The sequence below is a fragment of the Gossypium raimondii genome, chromosome 11, assembly GCF_025698545.1.
Source record: "Gossypium raimondii isolate GPD5lz chromosome 11, ASM2569854v1, whole genome shotgun sequence".
Classification (NCBI taxonomy): domain Eukaryota; kingdom Viridiplantae; phylum Streptophyta; class Magnoliopsida; order Malvales; family Malvaceae; genus Gossypium; species Gossypium raimondii.
Genome location: NC_068575.1, coordinates 31,736,262 through 31,742,878, shown reverse-complemented (window position 1 = coordinate 31,742,878; position 6,617 = coordinate 31,736,262). Strand labels below are relative to the sequence as shown.

The 6,617-nt window shown below is 31.8% G+C and overlaps 1 long non-coding RNA gene across 1 annotated transcript; it reads left to right on the top strand.

Annotated features, from left to right (window-relative positions):
- The first annotated feature begins 232 nt into the window (after positions 1-232).
- Positions 233-1,425, top strand: LOC128034937 (uncharacterized). Its single transcript, XR_008191267.1, has 2 exons — positions 233-824; positions 918-1,425. It is a non-coding gene; the product is annotated as an uncharacterized LOC128034937 (long non-coding RNA).
- Positions 1,426-6,617: the final 5,192 nt, after the last annotated feature.

Genomic DNA, 6,617 nt, shown 5'->3' with positions numbered 1-6,617 from the left:
GTATATGCATATTGGCAGTGTTACATTTAATTTTCTTTTTGTTTTGTTCCAAGTGATTTACATTCCACATAATGAAAATGAAAGATTGAACAAGTCAGAGTCCAACCCATGATAATATACAAATAAGAAACACACTTGGGATTCAAAAGTGAGTGATGGAGTGGAGTCTGCAGTTATTAAATGCTGAAATAACTATCCACTGCTTCCCCAGCTTTCAATTTTCTACCAAAAACTCAGACACGATCCTTTCGCTTTCTCAACACCTACCAGCAATTGCACCTCCAATCAATCCAAAGATTAAAAAAAAAAAAAAAAAAACAGTAGGCCAATTGGGGTCCCCTTCCATTGTGATGTGGATTCTCCCAATTGTGTGTTGTTCCTTTCACTATCTCTCTCTTTCACACATTGAGGTCAGACCAGCAAGTACCACCCACATTACCCCCCAATTTATTAACCCTTCTCTTCCTTCACCATTCTCATCATAGCTACCCAACAGTTCCAAACCCAGTTCAGTTTTCTCTTTCCCTTTCCCTTTGCCTTTGCTGGGGCAGGGGTCAGATTAATTTCCTGTTCAGATTTCAATTCATATTTTTTGTTTCTTGGTTTCTGTTCAAAGCTAGTTTTGGGAGCCAATACTGTGATATTACCGCGACTGACTTCATGGTTACATGAAATGAAATAATCCCTTCATGATGATTACCACTTCACTTTTTACTTCCCCCCTCCTTCACACCTCTACTTTACTTATTATTTCCCTTTGCTTTCTTCTTCTTTCTCCGGTCTCTTCCCTTCGCCACCTGCAGTCTTCAACCTCCCCTGATCGGGTTAGCATTTAACCCCCCTCCCATCTCACTCTCTCTTTCTTTTCCATATATTAATATTTCAAATAATGGTGATATTGGGTTTTTCTTAATTAGGGACTCTCTTTTGTGGAGAAAATCAGGCTGGGATCAACTCCTCCGAGCTGCCATAACAAATGCAACGGATGCCACCCTTGCATGGCAGTCCAAGTGCCTACAATACCCACCCACAACCGGTTTCAACCAGGTTTGAGCAAAGCCATCAGTAATTCCATGCGGTTTTTTCACCCATCAACTAACCAATACTCCAATTACAAGCCTCTCGGATGGAAATGCCGCTGCGATGATCACTTTTACAACCCTTGAACATATCATAACCATTTTATATTAAAGGTTTGGAATTAATGTTCATTGGTTCCAAGCTTCTGTAAACCCTATTTCACCTCTTTTTCCCTGTTAGGATCTAAAATTAAATTGTTTAACATGGGGGGTTTGGTGGGTCGCTGGGATTCTTTGCAGATTTTCACCATTAAATGTATAATATAAAAATAGCCATGTACAGATAAGTTGCAACAAACCCGTGAGTTTTTATCGTTAGCAATCTTAGATATCATGTTTATATTTACATTAGTAGATTTAAATTAAGAAATATTTATATTTTTTCTTAAAAAAAAAGAAAGAAAGAAATGTTTACATTTTTAACATCACCTGGTGAACGTTTACAAGTGTGTTTATCTAATACTAAAATTTATTTTAGTACCTTTAATATTAAAAGAATATTTTAATCTCTATATGTTTAGAAAGTTTGGTAATTTAATTTATTTTTATTGCAAATGAAATGATATAATTTAACAATGGTTGATTTGATATTAAGAGTCTGTTTGATTGCCAGTAAAATGTTTTCCGTAAAATGATTTCGGAAAATGTTTTACTTTTCGTAAAATGATTTCTTGGAAAATATTTTCGGTGTTTGATTGAATCTATGTAAAATATTTTCTGCTGTTTGATGATTTCTTGAAAATATTTTTGAAAAAGTTGTTTCTACATATATTAATATATATTAACAAATTTTATATTTTAAATTGTTTTTACATATATTGCGTTGATTTATTTATAATAATACTCAATTATTAAGCTACAATATTAATCGTTATAAATTGAAAAAACTAATATCAAATAAATTATTTGTAATTGTGTTAAAAAATAAGTATTGAATAATTATAAATTGCTTCGAAACCACAATGAGTACTAGAAACAATATTATCCAAATACATAATTAGTAGTACACCACATAGTAACAACATTGTCCAAGTGCATAATATTACACCACATAAAAGTATCAATATCTTCAACCCTGAGAAAATTTTTGAAGCCAAATTTTTCTATGATTTTTACTTTTAACTAAAAAAGCTTTGACCTCGGATTCATGACTCACTAGATAATCAAACACAGAACACAAGAAGTCATCATCAAATCCTTATTCCTCCATCGACATCACTTGTTTGTAAAGTTGTGATGTCTTATCCCAGTAAATTGTTCCAAAGCATTAGCAATTTTGCCAAGTTGTTCACCCACAAATTTAATTTGTCCATCAACGAGACTTTCTTGACCACTTTTTCTTTTACGTTTGGATGTGCCAGATGAAGATACATTTGTTCTTACCTCTTCAGCCTCTTCATTGTCGCAGTCTACAGGCATTGAATCTTCATTACCATCATCCAAATCTAAGTCAGCAAATGTTCTGGCAAACTCCCTGTTGCCATATCTTTGCCAACAACCAAAGCCATTTCATCATAATGATCAATGCTTTTATTCAAAAATGGTTCATACTTCTTGTGTGCCTGTTGGATATTATACATAATTAGAATAACAAGTAAAAAACAATTGAAATATACTTAACATATATATACATATATGACCATCACTGTTGCATCATATGTCGCTCTATCACATGTGATCATTTTCATGTTATCATCCCATCCAAAACCACTTTCACCTCGAATTTTGCATATAATCTGCCACTGGTTTTTTACTGTCCTCAAATGATTTTCCACATTCTTCGCATCGCATTGGACTTGGAATCTTTCAGAAATGGCGTCGACAACTCAATTAATAAAAACTGCTTTGAAAGTATTAGAAGGCTTATTTCCTTTTCGAGCCTCCTCTGCTAGAATTTCAATGAAAACATGTTTCATCGGTTTTGTCCACCTGAATTGCTTGGAGGTCCCTTCTTTGTTGCCCTTACCCATTCTACATTAAATAATTGTCATTTTCAATAATTTCAATATCCAACAAGCTTAAAACATAATATTAAATACAATATCCAACAAGGTTAAAACATAATCAATATCTAACAAATTCAAGACATATATCAAAATCCAACAATCTAAAATTTCAATATCATTATCCAACCAACATTTACAAAAAAAAAAACAATTTTTATACTAAAACATACATAACATAGAAATAATAACCCTAAGCCCTAAATATACCTAATATTTCTAGTCATATAATCGGTCCACATAGTTTGTGCAATTTCATCTTTCTTAGCAGACCATTCTCTTGCTTCTTGTCTTTCTTCTCGCTCCGTGAGAGTTTGTATTATCGAATCAGACTCAGACGCCTCGTATAATCCTTGATTAAGTAAATCACTAGGATCAACTCCCATTATATGATTATGAATGATACAACAAGCCAAAACTATATCTACTTGAGTTTGAAAATTCCAAAATGGTTCAAAGATCTAATACACGAAACCGTTTCTTCAAAATCCCAAAACACGTTCAACAAAGATCCGTAATGATGAATGGCGAAGATTAAAGAGTTCCTTTGCATTTTCGGGCCCTTCAAGACCAAACTCTTTAAATGATATCGGACACCACGATATGGGGTAATACATCCAATTCGGATGCCATATCCAAGATCGAGAAGATAATATTTACCTACAATTTTACAATACATAATTAATACTAATAAACTATGAGCTTACTAGAACTATTTATGATTAATATTACCTTCCGAAATTCTTAATCCAGTTGGGCGCGAAAATGCATCACTTAAAATACGAGAATCATGTGCACTACCTTCCCAGCCAGCTAGAACGTAGGGAAATTTCAAATCAAATGTAATGGCAGCCAATACATTTTGTGTCGTCCCCCCTTTACGACTACGAAATCTTCCTTGCATGCTAGGTGGAACAGATGCACGAATATGAGTTTCATCTAATGCTCCAATACAATCTTTAAAATAAGGGTAAAACCTTGGATTGTTTCTAATTTCACTAGGAGTTGACTCATCAGGTAATCTAATAACTAGTCTATACAATTTCAAAATAGCTCTCAATAAAACCCTAAAGTAATGGTGAACTGTCTGAGTTGATCTATAATATCTAGATCCAATCACTCGAAACCTTACATTGTGACCAATTATATGTAAAAATATAACTACTTGCTCCCTAATATTGACAGATTTAGACGATTGCAACAAATTATTCGTACTAAGAATATCATATAAATTAAAAAAGGCGATCGGTCTCATCCTTATCACATCAATGCAATGTTGGTCACCACTATATAAAATACTATTAATATAGTTTTCTCTTTCATAATCTCGATTCACACGAGGGCGAGAAGCAATTTCCTTCCTAGTTTCTAATTTTTTTAATCCAAAGAGCCCCAAAAGCTAAAATTGAAGCCACGACTCCGACAATTGCCATTTGATGTTGATTACGATCCATCTATACAAAATAATGCCACACAAATATATGATCACTACTACAAAAGATGCAAGATTTTCATAAGATCACATAAAGTTACCATGACTAAAAGTGCATACATACATATCAAGCTAATTATAATTGCATAATAATTTTTTGAAAGTAGCACTTAAAATATATTGATCATAGTTAATACAATACTTCAATTGGTGCAAGATTTTGTTATATATTATTAGGTTATCTTTCATGTATAATTAATTAATTAATCACAAATTTGAATGGGAAATTTGAATGGAATTCATTTAAAATAAATATATTATTAGGTGCAATACTTTAATATTTAACATATTATTTATAAAAATATACATTAATGAAATTTGATTATTTAAGTATTGTTTTTATTGCAAAAACATTATTAAAAATGGTGATGCCTCTTTTTAAATTATAAAAAATTTAAATTATAAATTGCTATCAAGTGTGCTTTCTTTTTTATTTGAAATTTAAACAAAAAATTTGACAATGTTATAATTTTTTATTTCTATTTTTATAATTTTTAAATTAAAATTGATTTCTTTTATAAAAACAAATAATGTTTAAGTGCACTGCTACAATTGCTATAAGCTCAAATGTCCATCAAGATTTTGTTTGCTCCATTTTTAGCATAAGAAGACTGACCGGACAAAGCTAGCGAAAATACTACCACAGGTGTGTATATATATATATATATATATATATATATATATATATATATATATTTCGGACATAACTAACAAAAATATCAGTCCCTAAGATGCCTATATAGATGAGTTATTACTAGCTTCCTGATTTCTTAAATCAAAATCTACTTGAAAAGTTAAAAACAAATTTGATTTTGGTTCATTTGTCATTTGCAAAAGTTTTGAGACTTTCCCATTTCTAACTTCATCTTTTCTTTAATTCTGAGTCTTTGAACTGTGAAAAAAATGGTGGGGTGCATGAAGTCATAATTTAGAGATAAATTGGCACGTGACAGTCGCCACAACTAAATTCTTTCCCTCCTGTTCATACTGTATATTCACTACAATCTCTTTCATGGAAATTTAAAGCATGTTTGAATTCATATAGCAAATGAATATGTATCACACCTAAACTTCCAAATCGATATCAATGTGTAATATTTAAACAACATTTCCTTATATTTTAAAGAAAAAAACATAATTCCTTGCCATAAACTCTATATTACTACATATATTTAAATCTATAACATGGAAACTTGGGAAAAGGTCCTTGTTCCCATAAACTTATACCGTTCCCCATTGGTTATCGGCTGTCTTGTTGGTTAATACCAGCTTCTGTGCTTGCATTGCACCAAAGATTATTACCACTGACAACATAATAATAACAACCTAAACCCAGACCTTTTTAATGCCAATTCCATATGCTATAAATCATGCCAAAATTACCAAAATTCATGACATACACACATATGTATTTACCTACCATCAACCAAATATAACAGCTCATCACTGCCATTTCCCAAATAATACGTAAACAAATTACAGTAAAAATGTAAATCAATAATAAACCATACCCAAACACATCCAACAACCATGCTTAATTCACTTGAACCGAATTATAACAACCACAAATGCATATTATACCAAATCATAAATCAAGCACACTACAAACATATAACAACCACAAATGCCATGCCATTTGCAGACCAGAATCAAGAAAGAAGACATTCCAAAGATAAAACCTTGGACCAACCTCTTATGAAAATATCAACCAAGGCCACCATCAGGAATAAGAATGCTGAGGTAGAGGCTAGGACAGCAAAACCTATACAGCTGGAGGTCAAGCATAGAAAGAAATTAGAACCGTTAGGAGCAATAAAAAATCAAACACAAATCATTAATGGTTTAATTTAATGGATTGAAATTACAATATATCAATACTTGTATTATATGGTGTGAATCATGCTTCAAACAGAAGAAAATTGCAATCTATGATTGAATGCTAATTGTTTGCAGACAAGTAGGGTCGCATAAGGAATCTCAGAAGTTAAAATATAGCAGGATCAGACATGATATCCAAAAAAATCAAAACTAACTTTTGCAGTA